General features: G+C 35.0%; 1 pseudogene; it reads right to left on the reverse strand.

Moving 5' to 3' along the window:
• Nucleotides 1-5,983: 5,983 nt before the first annotated feature.
• On the reverse strand, nucleotides 5,984-7,247 carry LOC132272979 (disease resistance protein RPM1-like; annotated as a pseudogene).
• Nucleotides 7,248-20,018: the final 12,771 nt, after the last annotated feature.

Below are 20,018 nucleotides of genomic sequence, written 5' to 3' on the forward strand. Positions count from 1 at the left end.
TAGTAATTGACAATTGATGCAGTAATTGACAATTTTTAAAGACAGTGAGAAATTAAATGTCACAATATATATATATTTTTTTCTTTTAGGTATACGTTCATAAGTCAAATTAGATGATTCAAGTAGATAAGTTGCGAAAGAGACGATTGAATTAGACAATTTTTTTCTTTTTATATTCTTTTTATCTTATTCGCAAATCTCTTACGGGACTAATAGTCTTCACTTCACAACTCATTAAAAACACTTCTACTCACTTCTATGAAATGAACAATTAATCTTATTAATATATATTACGGAAAATAAAACTAGAAATTGAATGCAGACATTTTTTTCTTTTTAGAGGACCAAGTGACTTCAACCCTTTGGGATGAATGAATACATATTTACACTATATAATTACAATTTTATATTAAATATATAATGAGAATTTTTTCTTATATAATTACATTTTTATATTAAATATGTAATGAGAACTTTTTCTTATATAATTGAAAAATCAATATATATGTATAGTGAAATTATATAATTGAAATATTAATGTTTTTTCCTAGCAAAAAAACTACCACAATATTGGAGGAGTTACCACTGCACTACGAACTCTATTGACAAAATATTAATATCAACAACTCCTCGGTAATGTTTAGTATTTATTAAATTATTATTATTATTATTATTTGGACTCACAAGCTCGAGTTGTTTCTAATTAATGAGAAATTTTTATTTAGTTGCCGAAATTGAAGAAAAAGTGGACCATTTGCCAAAAACTAAAAGGTGGTACTTGTCCCAGCCCGGCCCAAATCAAGACTATCACTCCTTATATAGCATGACATTGCGTTGATAGGAGTTTTATTTCAGCCCAAGAATAAGGGCGAACCAAGCCCATTTTGGCAACAAAAAGAAAGACTTAGAAGGCAAAGTGGCCCAAAATAATAGGCCCAAAACAATGAACAAAGTAGAACAATTAAGACACAGATCAAACTAGTGTTGGCATAACAGTTGAAACAATCCGGTGGTGGACATGGATAGCCAAGCAGAGACAGGAGCCTCAACCTTCATCATCAGGAGGTCTATGAGGAGGACGGAGGCATGAGGGTGGTAACACCATGATTGCTTCTCGATTTCCAGTGAAAAGATGACCAATTCATTGAAGAGCAATAGGGGCCCGCATGTTGTTTGTGAAAATGCCCAAATGGGTTGAGAGAATTGACAAGAGAGGAATAAGTGGGAATGGCTTATTGGTACCAGTTTGCATAGAGTTCGTATGTTCTGTGAGTCAAGGAAAGCCGTTCTCCTCCGGTCGAGAGTGGGGAGCCTGTGTGTGTACTCCATACTAGGTGAGCCCAGTATGTCACGAAGATGTGACTTGGGATTGATGGGGTTCTCCATACTAGGTGAGCCCAGTTAACAGTGGGTGATGGGGTAAGAAAGATAAAGAATGGTGTGTTTTAAGGAGAATTTGTGTGTGGGAGATGGTGACCAAGCAATTATATCATCAATTGAGGGGTTGGGAGGGGAGATGAATGATAAGGCCGGCAGGTATAAGGAATAGTATAGCAGGTGGAAAGGACCAGGAAGCACCATTGATGAATTGGTCGACAGTAGCAAATCTAGCAATTGGAGAGTTGTCATTGAATGAACTGGAGTAGCTGTGGAAGGGAGGCCCTGCATGACACCACTTATCAAACCAAAATTGAGTTTCCTTCCATTGCCCACTTTGTGTTTAATTAACTTGACTCTAGTGTGCCTCTGCTGCATTAATAAAGTATATGTAGTTGAGATTCGTCATTTAAAAAGATAAGGAGATATCGATGTATATAGATTCGAGTTCAATATATTGGAGAAGTAATTGCAAAGTATCAATGGAGACTTGTTGAAAAGGAAACACACAAAATCGAATCTCTTACTACCATAGTAGAACAAACTAAGTGAACTAGGTAGGACTTTCATTGCTTCATAGATGATATAACCAACATCATCGTCAACAACAATAATAATAGCAAAAGCAACAATCTTGCTAGAATTTTTATTTCATAAAACACCACATGTACTATATAATTTTACCTTCATGTTCTACCTAGTACTAAGACATGCTATGTTCGAATAATACATGGGACAATAAGATGAGAAATGGGAATTGTTTTTTCAAAATACGGAACAGATAATGTCTCACCTTCTTGCAGTAGATCAAATCAAGACAAACTTTCACAAAAATTCTGGTGTGGCAACTGGAAGTAATGTTTGACTAGGGGATGTGTCCAACCTTTGGGAGATCCACGCTCTCTTCTCTACGTATTCGCTCTACGAGCTCACTCCAAACGAGCTTCAAATTCAATTCCTGGAGATGCATGAGATATTTGATACCACAAAGCAACATCTTCAACTCCTCACGTGTTTCGAAACAGCTCTTGGAGACTTGGCATCACTCCCTTTTCTGTTGTTATCTCATTCAGGTGAGAGATTATGCAAGCTCATAATTTTAAGCTTGTGGAACCCTGTATTGAAGCACAAGTGCTTTCCTGTATAGGCATTGGTAAGCACGAGCTACCTTAAATTAGGTAGTGCTTGAATGTATGGAAGTGGGTCTTCCCTCAGCCTGGACCCACTAGTAATCCAACTATGTGAGGGTTTGGAGAGAGTGAAACCAATGCAGCACCTTCTCCAGTTTTCCAACTAACATAAGCCTGTTAAGGCGAGGGGGAGCCGAGGAGAGGGCATCCATTCGAAGGTGTTCCTCTTCATTAGTTACCATCACAAATAAGTTGCGAAGAAATGTCATAATTTGGACGGATATGCATAAGTCTTCCTCGTTTGCTTCTCTCACCTTCGCAATGCTAAAGCTTGTGAGACAATCATTCGAGTACCATACTTCAACAAAACAATTAACAAAAATATTAAACTCAATATGCAAGCAATACAATATTACAAACTGCCTATGTGCAATACAAATATATACTTTCACAAATCAAGTTATTCAAGTGTCTAAAGGAGCAAAGTGAGTGTGATGTGTGAATTTCTTGACAATGATAAAAATAAAAATAATACTAATAATAAAATAAAAAAAATATAGTTATTCCGGTTAGCATATTAAGGATAGGTTCAGGTTGGGCTTTGTATTGTTGACACATGAACCCAAGCTTAGACCGACTTGATTTTGGGTTTTTCTTTTTCGCTCCAAGCCCGGATTGAATTTCAAAAAAAACGTTGTCCAAATCCAAGGAATAAAACCGTGAGTTCTATAGGCTTGTAGCCTTACTAGAAGCCCAGTCCAATAAGTTTGGGTTGGCCTTTTGTTGTGCCAAACCCGAATTAAATTTGATTTTTGGTCCAACATTTTTAACTTAAGACCGACCCGAATAATTGAAAAGTGATCAGATTGGCTTTTAGTTGGCCCCTTCTAAGAGGTTTTTTTTTATTTTTTTTTATTTTTTATTTTGGGTAAATTAGACCCTTCTAAGTTGCATACCTGAATAACGATGATCATAAAGATCAGTACATGGTAGTAACAGTTTCTTTTCTTTTTTGAATGTTAATCACTAAAGCACGACTTATTAGTCTTTTACTATGTTTGTTTATGTTAATATGTCTACTTTGCCTATATAATTGTTTTATATTTACTTGTTTAGCATCATATTAACAAAAATAGCTTTAAAAACTTATTAAAAAGTAATATGAAATTAAGAACTGATGAATCTTTTGATACATGTTCTTAAGGCAAAGAATTGTGTCACTCACATTTTCTCCTAATTTCTATCATAGTGTCCTTTGTGCGTGTTGATTAGTAGGCCTTTTCAAGTATATTCAATTAATCGTTAGTTGGCTTTTCTTTACTACTTAATACATTTTAGTTCATGTTTCCAATTGCTGGTACATTTTTTCCCCTCTTCTCGCATTGTGTTTTCATAATATTTCACAAACAAATATGTTTCTGAACCAATTTAAATGACACTCAAGATTAATTTTTTATCCATGTGTAAGATATATATATATATATATTCAAATGTCTTGTAATTTGTAATAGGGTGTTTCTGAAATGACTGTAGCTTAACCCAAGTAATTAGCAAAAAAGCTTTATTAAGTTGAGTTAAGGAAAGATATGTAGGTTAAGGAAAGATGAGACTTTAGGAATTATCCATAACCTATGTTCGATTTTTTAGATGACCCAAAATTATGTTTTGATCATCTTTTTCAAAAAATTTGACACACAATTTCAATCAATGACTCGATGGATCAAAATTTCTTTAATTTATGAATAATTCAATCTCACAATTAATTCGATCCCAAATGGAGTGGCTGTTAGGCAATATATTTGGATGAATTAAGGCATTGAGATTTAAATTAGTAAGATAGATTACAATAATAACAACAACGACTGAACCACCACATTAACAACGACAACTACTACTACTACAATAACAGGTAGACCTTTTATTTCATATAAAAAGCAGATGTACTCATATGTAGCCGTCTGCATGTATCCACCATGCCCAGCTTGTACAACAAACTAAGTGAATTACAAGGTAGGACTTCATACATGAGACAACTAGCGTCATCATCAATATTTAACAACAGTAATAACAGCAAAAGCAACAATCCTGCTAGACTTTTTATTTCATAAAACACCACATCTACTACTATATATGCATGCAACCCTCTCTATCAATAAGGTCGCAGTTGCCTAGAACAGTCATTGACATCACAACACTTATCCACCATGTCCAATTTTTATTATATTAGGAAATTGCTAACTACCATTCTGAAACAGAGCGAATTGGCTAGGACCTTCACTTCATATGGGGCTAGCAACCTAGAAACCACAAGGAAGAAAACAAGAACCATCACAAAAAGTATTTAGATAAATAAATCACATACGGTTTAAGGAATAACTAGCTAGTTAGCAATTTATAACATGGGAGTGAGGACACATGTTTTAGTTACCTTCACGTTGTACCTAGTATTAAGACAGACAATGTCCAAATAATGCAGGCGACAATAAGGAAAGAACTCAGCAGGAGTGGATAATGTTTCACCTTTTTGCAGTAGATCGAATCATGACAAGCGTTGGTAAAACAGCCCATAGGGAGACCGGTGGTAATGGTTGATCTTGGGGATGTGTCTAACCTTTGGGCGATCCACACTTTCCTCTTCACGTATTCTCTCTGTGAGCTCACTCGAAACAGTCATCAAATGCAATTCTTGGAGATGCATGAGATATTCAATACCACAAGGCAACTTCTTCAACTCCCCACATGAGCCAAGAGTCAGCTTTTGGAGACTTGGCATCACTTCCTTAGCTAATGTGATCTCATTCAATTGAGGGAGATTATGCAAGGTTAGAATTGTAAGCTTGTGGAATCCTGTACTGAAGTATACATGCTTTCCTTTATAGGCATTAATAAGTGTGAGCTTCCCTAAATTAGGCAATTCCTGGATGTATGGAAGCGGGTCTTCTTCCAGTCTAGACCAATGCAAATACAAATCTGTGAGGTTTTGAAGTGAGTGAAACCAATGAGGCACCCTAAACAGTTTTCCGACTAAAATAAGTGTTTTGAGGCGGGGCGGAGCTGAGGAAAGTGCATTTATTCAAAGGTTTTCCTCTTCATCAGTTACCATCACGAATAAATAGCGAAGGAGTTTCATATTTTGGACGGCGATGCACAAGTCTTCCTCATCGGATTCTCTCACCTTCGTAATGCCAATCCTTGTGAGTTGGGTTATTTTCTTGACTTTTTTTTTTTTTTTATCAAACCTCCTGCTTCTACACAAGCAAGCACTTGCAAATTCTTTAGCTTACAAATATTTGAGTGTACTGGTGTGCCACAAACGTAATCGAAGACATTAAAATGTCCTTGATTGTAGCGGTACATAATTAGATGCCTCAAATTTTGCAATTTAGTAATTCCAGTTGGAAGCACTTCTATTTTTGAGTCCCTAATGTCTAAGGTTTGAAGGTTGTGGAGTCCTCCAATAGATTTTGGAAGCTCCTTCACCTTAGTTCTATTCAAGTTCAAATATCTCAAATTGAAAAGATGAACTAATTCATTTGGCAATTTCACAGTCGGTGCATCTTCCAAATCCAAGACCCTTAATAGTCTTAAGCCAGATGGCAATGTAGTCGGAGATGGAGAAATTTTATTAATGACAAAAACAAAAAGAGAGCGAAGATGAGACATACTCTTCCATGATTTGAGCAATTCTCTGTCAATTGATAGGATTGACAAGCGCCGCGCCCCATTCTCTTTATCATTGCCTTCAGTACTCCCATCAAAGAGAGTACAAAACTTCTCTTTTTCTGACATCTGTAAAGCAAGCTCTCGCATAAGATCATGCATCTTAAATGATTTTGGCCTTCCCGCTGGGTTCCCCGTCACTACCTGAAGCATGCTTCGGTTAACGAGTGTCATAAGATAATCTTCTGCTACCTCTTCGGATGTTATTTTCTTGACCTTTTCTACAAACCCTTCTGCCACCCAAAGTCTAATGAGCCTCTTTCGCCGAATTTGATAATCTTCGGGAAAAAGACTACAATATAAGAAGCAACACTTAAGTCGGCAAGTCAAATCATTGAAGCTGAGCAGTAAGACATTTTTCACTGTTTCTAACTCAGGGTTGTTGCTCAACATCCAGTTTAAGACATCACGAGCTTGTCTCCACTCCGATTCTAATTTTTTGGAAGACATGACACCGCCCATAGTAACAATTGCAAGAGGTAAACCCTCACATTTTGTGACAAGGTCTCGAGCTATGATCTCGAGCCCTCTAGGACAACTCTTGTTGGAATTGCTTGAGAAAGCTTTCATGCAAAAAAGTTCCCATGCATCAGAGTCTTCCAGTGGGTTAAGATGGTGGACATGGCTTTTAACTTCAAAACAAGATGAACCTATATCGGTTTGACGAGTTGTAAACTAGACACGACTTCCAAGTCCTTCATCTGGAAGTGAACATTTTATGTGCTTTTAAACGTCACCACTCCATACATCATCCGAAACAACTACATACCTTCTTGACCGTAAGTAGTTCAGCAGAATCTCAACCAGCCGTTTGAATCTCATGTTGGTCAAGTCCATTGGAACTGCTTTCTTTGATGTGTGGTAGAACTCCTCAATCATGCGCCTAAGTAAGTCATCGATGTCGTAAGTTCGGGACACGGTAATCCATGCGCAGCAATGAAAACATCGCTTGACACTCTCGTGGTTATAGGCGTTGGCAACTAGGGTGGACTTGCCTGAACCACCCATTCCCACCACTGAAATAACAGTGCATTGTGGTTGGTCATCTGTCAGCTTCAATCCCAACTAGATCCTCATCTTTAAAGAAGAGTGCAGATTCTGCCTGGTTTTGGATCCATCTCTGATCGTCATTTGAGCTCGTTCCTTCCACATGATCGACACCATAACGCTGTTTTTTGTCTGGAATGTCTTTGAGCACTCTTTTGATATTCTGTAACTCAGTGGCTATTCAGCGCTTCACCCAGAGATTCTTTGGAAAGCCAATAATCTTGTAGAAAAGCCTTTTGAATTTACCCCCACTTTGTTGCTGGTTCATGTGATACATGAACTCGTGTATGATATCTTCAACTCTGTTCGCCACGGCTCTCACTTCTTCCACCCAGGAATTCTCTACTTCTGTCAAAGCTCTCTTTTTATTAGCATCCTGCAGAAAGGATTTCATCCATCCTAATTCATTCTTGAAGTCGTTGAGTTCAGCATGAACTCCTCCAATCAAGGATGCTTCATTCTCAATGACGGAAGCTATCTTGCCGATCAATAAGTCTACTGCAGTAGAAGCCATGCTTGCCTTCTCAGCAATAAGATTTCTGCACCAAAAATGTCAATGGTAATTCATTTCTGGTATATTGGATGTTTGGTAGACACACTCAGCAATTAGCAAATTAATGGACTCCTACAAACGATGAAGATTATAATGAATCTATGACCTTGTCAAGAGAGTGAGCCTACCGCTATCGTACACTTCGTCAAAAGATGCTCCATTAAAACATAACAAGAGAAAGGAGACAAATAGAGCCTACCGCTATGAGATTCCCTTGATTTTTTATTCTAAAAAAAGGGAGACAAAGGAGACAAATAGAGAAATGTTTGTTGGTATTCATACTTCATATTTTCCCAATTCCTGGCCATCGGTGTTCTAGGTTTTATGGTCCTTTTGTATTCCACATAATTTTTTTTGATTATAAGTCATAATTCAGGAACATCCGTTTCATTTCAAGCTTTCATTGTTATTTCTTATGAAGATATTGAACTAAAATTTGATTATAAGTAATACATTCAGCAACAAAAAATAAAAATAAAAATTTATTTTATTTTATTTAATCAATTTTAATTTTAAGACTGTAATTTCATGTATTCCTGTTGGTAATATACTTTTAATTTATCACAATATTAAAAGCATTATGAAAATGATTCTTGCACCGAATAATTGAAGTGAATTGCTGAACTACTCTTTTAATTGGTCAATTATGCAACAAATAAAATTATTCGATTAGGCAATTCACTGCAAGTATTCCGTGTGTATAAAAAATTATAATAACATCAATTAATTGTCATGATTGCCTTGATGTCTTGGTTTTCAAGTCTCCTTTGGTGTCTTTTAACTCTTTTGTTGTATTTTAATTTTTTGTACTTATGTATCTCTAAGCAAAAAATTTGTACATAGACAATAGCAATAAGAACAATGACAAAATTTGATAGAATTGATGACCTTTTTTTACCCAATTTTAAACCGACTGAAGTGAAAATCTTACGTGGCTTAACGCGTTACCAATTTCAATAGGAAGACTTTAGTTTTTCTTAACCGGCCTGCTTATATAAATCACACACACACACAGCGATGCACGTGATGAATGTTTTCTAACTTATATAATTTATATTTTCATATACTTTTTAATTGTTTATAGTTTTATAAAAAAAAATAGGCAAAGCAGTTTCAGGCCTAGAATGCCTTAGAGAGTAATAATTGTCACCTCACAAGAAACAAAATAAGGTTTTCCATTAATGTATGAATGAAAACTATAAACATTTAAAAAATATATGAAAATAAAATTCTATAATTTACAAAATATTCATAAATAAATACTATATAAATTTTTTTATGTATTATAAAATCTGAAAGGGTACTAATAATTTTTAGATGGTAATAATTGTCACCTCAAAAGCAACAAAATATATTAGAAAATCTAAAACTATAACTGTTTGAAAATAAAAGTATTCCTAAATTATTTATTTCTCAATCTTTATCTTTTTTGCATATCTCATTTTTTCATGAAATGAATCATTATCAAGTGTCAATTCTTTTAATTTAGGCTGACTCAAAAAAATTTAGGACAACATTTGATCTTAGCCAAAAAGCCGAGAAATATGTGATTATTATTTCTTTAGGTCAATAGTTTTATAAGAGGCTTTCATGTAATCTTTTCTACTTAATACCAATGTGGGGTAAGAAAAATAAATTTTATTAGGCAATTTGTAATTTGAATTAAACTCTTTAAATTAATTTTTATAAATTTTATTAGGTAATTTGTAATTTGAATTAAATTCTTTAAATAATTTTTAGGTAATTTTTTGTTTATAAAAATACTTTTTTTATATTAATAAATAAATATTGAAATACTGAAACTTTTTGCACAAAGGCCGAGAAAGTAGTACTACACTTTATCTTAGCCAAAAGACCAAGAAATGTTAGCCAAAAGGCTGATCCAAAAAAATTTAGTACTACACTTGATCTTAGCCAAAAGACCGAGAAATATGTGATTATTATTTTTTTAGGTCTATAGTTTTATAAGAGACTTTCATGTAATCTTTTTTACTTAAAACCAATGTGGGACAAGAAAAATGAATTTTATTAGGTAATGTGTAATTTGAATTAAACTCTTTAAATTAATTTTTATAAATTTTATTAGGTAATTTGTAATTTGAATTAAACTCTTTAAATAATTTTTAGGTAATTTTTTGTTTATAAAAACTCTTTTTTATATTAATAAATAAATACTGAAAGCCAAAAGACCAAGAAAGGTTAGCCAAAGGCCGACCCAAAAAAATTTAGTACTACACTTGATCTTAGCCAAAAGGCCGAGAATTGTGTGATTATTATTTCTTTAGGTTAATAGTTTTATAAGAGGTTTTCATGTAATCATTTTTACTTAATACCAATGCGGGGTAAGAAAAATAAATTTTATTAGGCAATTTGTAATTTGAATTAAACTCATTAAATTAATTTTTATAAATTTTATTAGGTAATTTGTAATTTGAATTAAATTCTTTAAATAATTTTTAGGTAATTTTTTGTTTCTAAAAATACTTTTTTTTATATTAATAAATAAATACTGAAATTCTGAAACTTTTTGCACAAAGGCCGAGAAAGTAGTACTATACTTGATCTTAGCCAAAAGAATAAGAAAGGTTAGCCAAAAGGTTGACCCAAAAAATTTTAGTACTACACTTGATCTTAGCCAAAAGGCCAAGAATGGTGTGATTATTATTTTTTTTAGGTCTATAGTTTTATAAGAGACTTCCATGTAATCATTTTTACTTAAAACCAATGTGGGACAAGAAAAATGAATTTTATTAGGTAATTTGTAATTTGAATTAAACTTTTTAAATTTATTTTTATAAATTTTATTAGTAATTTGTAATTTGAATTAAACCTTTTAAAATAATTTTTAGATAATTTTTTGTTTATAAAAACTCTTTTTTTATATTAATAAATAAATACTGAAAGCCAAAAGGCCGAGAAAGTAGTACTACACTTGATATTGGCTAAAAGACCAAGAAATGTTAGCTAAAAAGCCGACCCAAAAAAATTATTATTACACTTGATCTCTTAGCCAAAAGGCCGAGAAAAGTGTAATTATTATTTCTTTAGTTCTATAGTTTTATAAGAGGTTTCCATGTAATCCTTTTTACTTAAACCAATGCGGGATATAAAAAATGAATTTTATTAGGTAATTTGTAATTTGAATTAAACTCTTTAAATTAATTTTATAAATTTTATTAGGTAATTTGTAATTTGAATTAAACTCTTTAAATAATTTTTAGGTAATTTTTTGTTTATAAAAACTCTTTTTTTATATTAATAAATAAATACTGAAAGTCAAAAGGCCGAGAAAGTAGTACCACACTTGATCTTAGCCAAAAGGCCGAGAAATGTGTGATTATTATTTCTTTAGGTCTATAGTTTTATAAGAGGCTTTCATGTAATTCTTTTTACTTAAAACCAATGTGGGACAAGAAAAATGAATTTTATTTTGTAATTTGTACTTTGAATTAAATTCTTTCAATTAATTTTTATAAATTTTATTAGATAATTTGTAATTTGAATTAAACTCTTTAAATAATTTTTAAGTAATTTTTTGTTTATAAATTTTTTTTTATATTAATAAATAAATACTGAAATACTGAAACACTGACACTCTTTGCATATTTAATAATAGTATAGATATAGATATAGATATAGATATAATCAACTCTCTCTCTATTAGTGACGGAGAGAATGAAGGGCGCCCCTGATATTATTATTTTTCCTTTACTATTATAAATAAAAATGTATATATGGTGCTTCCTGAAATTTGTTTTTACCCATTAAATTACTAATGGAGTTAGGGTTTTGATGTACTTTTACCTACACAATCAAAACAATTTTATAAAAAAATTATTCACCGTGAGACTATCGAAACTCTTTGATTTACCATTTTCCTTATTTGTGGCTCTTTACTTCTCTCCTATGGAAGACTCCAAGCCGGCTGAAAGAGAATAGCAACTCTTTGGGAGACTTCTCATAAAGGACCCACGACACAGGTACCCAATACGGCATAGTGTCCCTTTGTGCATGTAGATTAGTAGGCTTTTACAAGTATATTCAATTAAATCATTAGTTGGCTTTTCTTTACTACTTAATACATTTTAGTTTATGTTTCCAGTTGCTGGTACATTTTTGCCCATCTTCTCGCATTGTGTTTTCATAATATTCCAAAAACAAAAAATTAAAGTTTAGTGTCTAATAAACTTTGGATGACTTTATATTACGGGTGTATGTTTCTTATATACAAACACAAAAGCACATGCTACTGTTGGGGGGGAGGGAAAAAAAAAAAAGTGAAAAAAAACTATTTTTTAGGTCATAAAAAAAAAATTGTAGGGTAATATAATCATTAGACACTATTTGGGTCAGCTAAACAATGCTTAAGGACTATATTATTTATTTACTGATTTTTTTTTTTAAAAAAAAAACCCAAAAAAAGTAAGAAAAATAGGTTTTGTGGGCAATGGTCGGTCAGCCAAACAGGTGCTTACTGTTTGGCACCAGTTGCCTAACAGTGGAGAAAAAAGGTTTTGGAAAATGAAGCTTCTTGTAGCGAGCCCACTGCAATGGGCAATGTTCAATTCCTTTCTAGATTGGGCCTTTAGCGAGGCCTCTGCAGATGCTTTTACGGACCTGAATAAGAGGTATATGTCTTCTTCTCATCAAGCAAAGGAGTAGCAACATCCTCCATAACATGGAGATTTGTTCCTTTAATTATTGGATTGAGAACCACTTTTAATAGCGAAGTTTATGAATATTGAACAAAGTCTTCATTGGAAAAGCATCCCCTTTTTTTCAAAGTAGGGTGTTTTGGTTGAAAACAACTGAAGCTATTGAATTGAATTTTTTTTTTTTATTGATTTTGGGGGTAACAACTCCGGTGAGTGGGGTGCTTAAGGTAAGGTTGCAATTCGAGCGGATTAGAGATATAATCTATAAGACATATGAATTTTCAATCATAACTCAGCCTTCAATTCGAGCTGCCTTACCTGAGTCTAACCTGTTCTTAAAAATTTGGGTAATTTAAACAGACCTCCTCTATGATTTGTCATAATTACAGGCAGCACCCTTCCTATTCCGAAAATTATGCGGACTTTCCCTACTTTTGAAAATATTCTACACGGACCTCCCTTCTGTTAAAGTCAACGGCAGTCAACGACGGAAAATGATGACATCAGCTACTATTTTTCATGAAATACCGAAAATACCTTTGTCCCTACCAATTGATATATATATATATATATATATATATATATATATATATATATATATCTGCTAGCAGTATGATATATATATATAGATCTGTAATGATCTGTCCCTTTCACAATATGATTTGATTTGGTTTATAAAGATTATGAAGTAATTATGGGGAGTCAAGGAAGAGATCAAAAGAAATAGAATCTGTCCATAGCTCTGCATCTTAATCCGGAATCACAGACTCGTTACTCCAACGCCATCTTAAATAGGATAAAGGTTTTTAAAATCAGTGACTATTACCACAATCTCGCTGGACTCAACCCTAACCCAGTTCTAACACAGGCTTCACCGTTTACTCCACAGCCTGAGTGTCGGCAGTGTTCTTTCTGATGTGGTTGTGCTCTGGGTTCTTGGTTTCTTAATATTCCGGCCACGACGGAGAGTTGAGAAATCAAGTGGAAGAGCATCATGTTGGGGCTCGATCTCTTACGACGCAACAAAAAAGGACAAAATGGATTGCTTAGTTCTACCGTCTGATTTTTTTATACAGTACTAGAACATATACAATATCACTCCTCAAATTAGATCAAATTATGCCAATCAATCAATTTGGCAATTTCAAAACCCTAGATTTATATATATATATATATATATATATATATATATATAGATATATCTATACAAAGATAGATTAATAATCAGAGATATGAATGAATAGAAGAGAGAGAGATCGAGCAGAGTATTTTTTTTAATTGCTCACGGCAACGGCGATGGAAGGAGGTGGCGGAAGTAGCGGAAGAAGTCGTCGGCGGTGGGAGGAGATGACGGTGGAAAGAGATTGAACAGAATATATATATATATATATTTTTAATTAAAAGCTAATAGGTAGTTTAGTAATTTCAGATGCCAAGGAGAGGGTATTTCAGTAATTTTGACAGGTCTATTAGTGTATTTAACGGTCCGTCACACATAAAGGAGGTCCGTGTAGGATATTTTCAAAAGTATGAGAGGTTCGCGTAATTTCCGGAACAGGAAGGATGCCGCCTGTAATTATGACAAACCATAGGGGAGGTCTGTGTAAATTACCCTAAAAATTTTAAACTTGAGTTAAATTCAGTTTTGCAACTCGGTATGATGTTTTGGGTTATAAAATCGGATTGCCCATGTGACTAATCTTCATATTAAAAAACCTAATGCGAGACACAATCATGGCAACACCATACTTCAACATAATAATTAACAAAAATATTGAACTCAATATGCAAGCAACCACATGAACCCAAGCACCGAATTTATTTTGGGTTTTTCTTTTTCGCTCCAAGCCCAAACCCAAACCGAATTTCAAATTATAACACTATCCAAGTCCAATATTTTTTTTTTTTTTTTTTTTTAATTAGGCTCTTGTTAGGTCTAGCTTAATCCAAGGCATATAACCGTGAATTGTAGGCTTGTAACCTTAGATGCCAAGTCCAACAATCTATACTTACCATTTTATTTTGTTTTATTTTATTTTGTTTTTATAATATTAAAATAGGTTGGCACTTGGGCTTGGGTTGGCCTTCGGTTGCTGAATACCTCGAACTGAAGCCTAATTAAATTAAATTTTGGTCCAAAATTTTCAACTTAAGCCCAACTCGAATAATTGAAAAGCTGTCCAAACCTATTTAAGTGATAACTGTTGTGGTTTTGTGGAGTCTGATTAGGTGGAAGATTTAATTATATGGAAACTTCAAGAGTACTAAATTTTAGGGAAAATTCAGCTTCCTAATCTGTTAGGGAAAATTCAGTTTCCTAATCTGATTTAACTTCCTTATTGGTTTAAGGAAAATTTAGTTTCCTGATCTGATTTAACTTTCTTATTGGTTTTGGATTCTACAAAATCCAAGTTCTTGTAGGACAAGTTTGGGACTTTATAAATATGGGTGAAAATTAGAGATAAAGGTGTGCCAATACAAGATAGAGCAATTGAGAGAGATAGAGAGAGAATTCTCCTTGTAATTCTTTATCTTTTTCATAGTGAATTTGTTCGGTGTGCTCCATGGACGTAGCCTTAAGATTTAGATGAACCATGTATATCTTGTCTTCTTGTGTGTAATTTTTTTTATTCTTCGTAATTGCTTGTTTATTCCTTGAACAATGTTGTTTATTTTGCGTTTCCGCCACAACAACTGGTATCAAATCCAGTTGATTGTGTAGTGCAACTAGTATCAGAGCCTTTGGTTGAGAACCTAGGGCACAGAAGGTGTTTAACGAAATTCTGAAAGTCTTTCGATCAAATCTGTCCGTTCGAGTGGGAGTAATGGCATCAGAAGATAAGACATCCACATCCATGATCGAGAAGTTCGATGGCACAAACTTCAGTTTCTGGAAGATACAAATTGAAGACCTCTTGTTTCAGAAAAATCTATATCAACCTTTGGGAGAGAAACAAGATGATACAAAGGATGCAGATTGAGATTTACTTGATAGGAAGGCTCTTGGCACCATCAGATTGACGTTGTCAAAGTCAGTTGCCTTCAATATCAAGAACGAAAAGACGACGAAGTCTCTCATGGTAGCCTTTTCTAGTATGTATGAACAGCCTTCTACAGCGAACAAGGTGCACTTGTTTAAGAAGTTGTTCAATATGAAGATGGTCGAAGGTGGTAAGTTCAACGAACATCTAAATGCGTTCAACGAGATAGTTAGGCAATTAGAGTATGTTGATATCGACTTCAAAGACGAGGTCCGAGCACTGCTAATTCTAAGGCAGTTAGTCGAGAGTTGGAGTGACACAGTTACAGCGATCAGTAGCTCTGCAGGGAAGACCAAGTTGAAGTTCGATGAAGTTGTGAGCATGATTCTGACTGAAGAAATTAGAAAGCAAACAACAGGGGTTTCCACCAGTGGTTCGGTGTTGCATGTTGAAAGCAGATGCAAGGGTTCAAATAATAAAAAGGGCAATAATAATAGAAATAGAGGTAGATCCAAGCCAAGGAATGGAAGGACACAGTCTCAAAGTTTCAGGAATTCCATAGATCTTAATGACGTTGAGTGTTGGAATTATGGAAAGAAGGGACATTACCATGTTGATTGCAGACTTCCAAAGAAGGGAACCGAAAGAAAAACTGAAGCAAACTTTGTCTCAGAAGAATCAGATGATGCATTGATATGCTCTTTGGAGAGTAAGACGGAGTCATGGGTTTTAGATTCTGGCGTATCGTTTCATGGCACCTCAAATAAAGAGCTATTTAATAGCTATGAACCGAGTAACCTTGGTAAGGTGTATCTTGGTGATGATCAGCCTTGCAGCGTCGTTGGCAAGGGTGAAGTGCAAATCAAGTAGAATGGGTCAACTTGGAAGTTGAAGGATGTGAGACACATCCCTGACTTGAGGAAAAATCTGATTTCGGTGGGATAATTGTCAGATGAAGGTTTTGTTACAGCCTTCAATAGAGACTCGTGGAAAGTTCCCAGAAGTGTTATGACCATTGCACGTGGTAAGAAATCTGGCACTCTCTACATAACTACCAGTGCTTGTGGGTCTATAGTAGTTGCAGAAAACAGAGAAGATCATAACCTTTGGCACCAAAGACTAGGTCACATGAGTGAAAGGGGGTTCAAAATTATGCACTCAAAGGGAAAACTACCAGGCATACGGGCAATTGATATGACTTCTGTGAGAGTTGCGTGATGGGCAAGCAAAAGATGGCCAGTTTCAAGAAGAGTGGCAGAGATCTCAGAAAGGAGAAACTTGAGCTAGTTCACATAGACGTTTGGAGGCCAACCACTGTTTCATCCATTGGCAGAAAATCCTACTTCGTGACTTTCAGTGATGATCACACGAGGAAGGTATGGGTTTATTTTTGAAGCACAAATCTGAGGTATTTGATGTGTTCAAGAAGTGGAAGGCCATGATGGAGAATGAGACAGGTTTGAAGATCAAGAGGTTAAGATCAAACAATGGTGGTGAGTATGAAGACACTGGGTTCAAGAAGTTCTGTTTTGATAATGGGATTAGATTAGAGAGCATTGTGCAAGGAACCCCATAGTAGAATGGGGTGGCAGAACGGATGAACCGAACATTGATAGAAAGAGCCAGAAGCATGCTCATACATTCGGGTCTACCCAAACAGTTTTGGGCAGAAACGGTCAATACAGCATCCTACCTAATAAATCGTGGACCATCGGTGCCTTTGGAGCATCGAATACCAAAAGAGGTATGGAGTGGCAAAGAGGTAAATCTTTCATGGTTGAAAAGTTTTTAGTTGTATTGCATATGCGCATATTAGTGACTATGCTAGGGGAAAGCTCGACCCCAAATCACTAAAATGTATGTTCGTTGGGTATGGCGGAGATGAGTTTGGTTATCGACTCTGGGATAATCAGAACAAGAAAATCATCAGAAGTAGAGATGTGATTTTCAACGAGAAGGTGATGTATAAGGATAGAGATGCATTATAGTTAATTAGTCCTGTACAGAGTAAGCCTGAGTTTGTTGAGTTGGATGATGATCCAGAGAGCATTAATGCAGAGCAGACAGATGAGGGTTCTTGGCCAGAACTCACAGAGCATAGTTCACCGCAGATTCCAACTCCTATGCCTGCACCCAAAAGGTCTACGCGACCTCATGTACCGAATAGGAAATATTTGGATTATATGTTGCTCACAGATGATGGTGAGCTTGAATGCTATGATGAAGAATGTCAAGTTGAAGATGCTAGCAAGTGAGAGCTTGCAATGGAAGATGAGATGAAATCCCTTATTTCCAATAAAACATAGAAACTAGCTAAGTTACCCATGGGGAAGAAAGCTCTTCACAACAAATGAGTGAACAGGGTAAAAGAGGAACGCGATGGTTCTAAGAGATACAAGGCGAGATTAGTGGTCAAAGGCTTTCAGCAAAAGCAAGGCATTGACTACACAGACAGTTTTTCCCCGGTTGTGAAACTGAGTACCATTCGCTCAGTTCTTAGCATTGTTGCAACAGAGGGGTTACACCTTGAGTAGTTAGATGTCAAAACTGCTTTCCTCCATGGTGACCTAGATAAACAGATTTACATGCAACAACCGGAGGGTTTCTCAGTCAAAGGGAAAGAAAAACTAGTGTGCAAGTTGAAGAAAAACTTAAATGGTTTGAAGCAAGCCCCGAGGCAGCGGTACAAAAAGTTTAATGGTTTTATGAAGCAACATGGCTACAACAAGTGCAACGCTGACCATTGCTGCTACTTCAAGAGGTTTAAGTCAAGTTTCATTATCCTTCTACTTTATGTTGATGACATGTTAGTGGCAGGTTCTGATTTTGAAGAAATCAGCAAATTGATGAAGCAATTGTCTAGTGAATTCGAGATGAAGGATCTTGGTGCAGCGAAGCGAATTCTTGGGATGAGGATTAGCAGAGACAAACAGAAAAGTACTTTGTAGTTGTCTCAAGCTGATTATGTTGAACGGGTTCTGAAGAGGTTCAACATGAATAATGCTAAGGCGGTGAGTACTTCCTTAGCTAATCACTTCGATTATCTCAAGATCAGTGTCTGAAGATAGAAGATGAGAAAAACTTTATGGCTAAAATTCCATATGCCTCAGCCATTGGAAGTTTGATGTATGCTATGGTATGCAAAAGACCAGACATTGCATATGCAGTGGGAGTAGTAAGCAGGTTCATGAAGGATCCGGGCAAGTTACATTGGGAAGCAGTAAATTGGATATTGAGATATCTACGGGGTACCACAGACAAATGCCTATGTTTCAAAAGGGGCAAAGTGAAGCTACATGACTATGTAGATTCAGACTTTGCTGGCGAGGTGGACCATAGAAGAAGTAATACTGGGTATGTGTTTATGGTGGGTACAACTGCAGTTAGTTAGGTTTCACAAATACAGAGGATTGTAGCGTTATCTACTACAGACGCAGAGTATGTGGCGATGACAGAGGCTAGTAAAAAGATGATTTAGTTACAAGGTTTGTTGACAGAGTTGGGATTCGAACAGGAGAAGAATGTTTTGCACAGTGATAGTCAAAGTGCGATACATCTGGCAAAGAATTCAGCATTTCATTTAAAGACCAAGCATATAGGACTTCGGTATCACTTTATCAGATCTTTATTAGAAGATGGGGTGTTGACACTTGAGAAAATACTTGGCACCAAGAATCCGGCTGACATGTTGACCAAGACAGTGATCATAGAGAAACTGAAGTTGTGCGCAACTTTAGTTGGTCTTCTAGCTTGAAGACAGAAAGAAGCGCACCGACATGTATGGGACAAGCATGAGAAGAAGATGGAATGGGTTTACAAGTGCTTCAGACTCCAAGTAGGAGATTGTTGTGGTTTTGTGGAGTTTGATTAGGTGGAAGATTTAATTATACGGAAACTTCAAGAGTACTGAATTTTAGGGAAAATTCAGTTTTCTAATCTGTTAGGGAAAATTCATTTTCCTAATCTGATATGACTTCCTTATTAGTTTAAGGAAAATTCAGTTTCCTGATCTGATTTAATTTCCTTATTAGTTTTGGATTCTACAAAAGGCAAGTTCTTGTAGGACAAGTTTGGGACTCTATAAATAGGGGTGAAAATTAGAGATAAATGTGTGTCAATACAAGAGAGCAATTGAGAGAGATAGAGAAAGAATTCTCCTTGTAATTCTTCATCTTTTTCAAGAATTTGTTCGGTGTGCTCCATGTACATAACCCTAAGATTTGGGTGAACCATATATATCTTGTATTTTTGTGTGTGATTTTTTTTATTCTTCGTGATTGCTTGTTTATTCCTTGAACAATGTTGTTTATTTTGCGTTTCCGCCACAACAACTGGTATCAAATCCGGTTGATTGTGTAGTGCAACTCTAACAATAACATTGGCGTTTAGTTAGCTTTTCTAGGTTGCATACCTGATACTTGAATGATGATTATCACAAGATCAATTACATGGTAACAAGTCTAGCAACCATTTCTTTTTCTTTTTTCGAAAACCAACAAGATATCTATGATTCCATCAATAAGCAATAGATAAGGAGAAGAAGTTAATGATAAAG

This window comes from Cornus florida, unplaced genomic scaffold, assembly GCF_030987335.1.
Source record: "Cornus florida cultivar Cherokee Brave unplaced genomic scaffold, ASM3098733v1 CherokeeBrave_3.0.0_Hap2_Chr09, whole genome shotgun sequence".
Lineage (NCBI taxonomy): Eukaryota > Viridiplantae > Streptophyta > Magnoliopsida > Cornales > Cornaceae > Cornus > Cornus florida.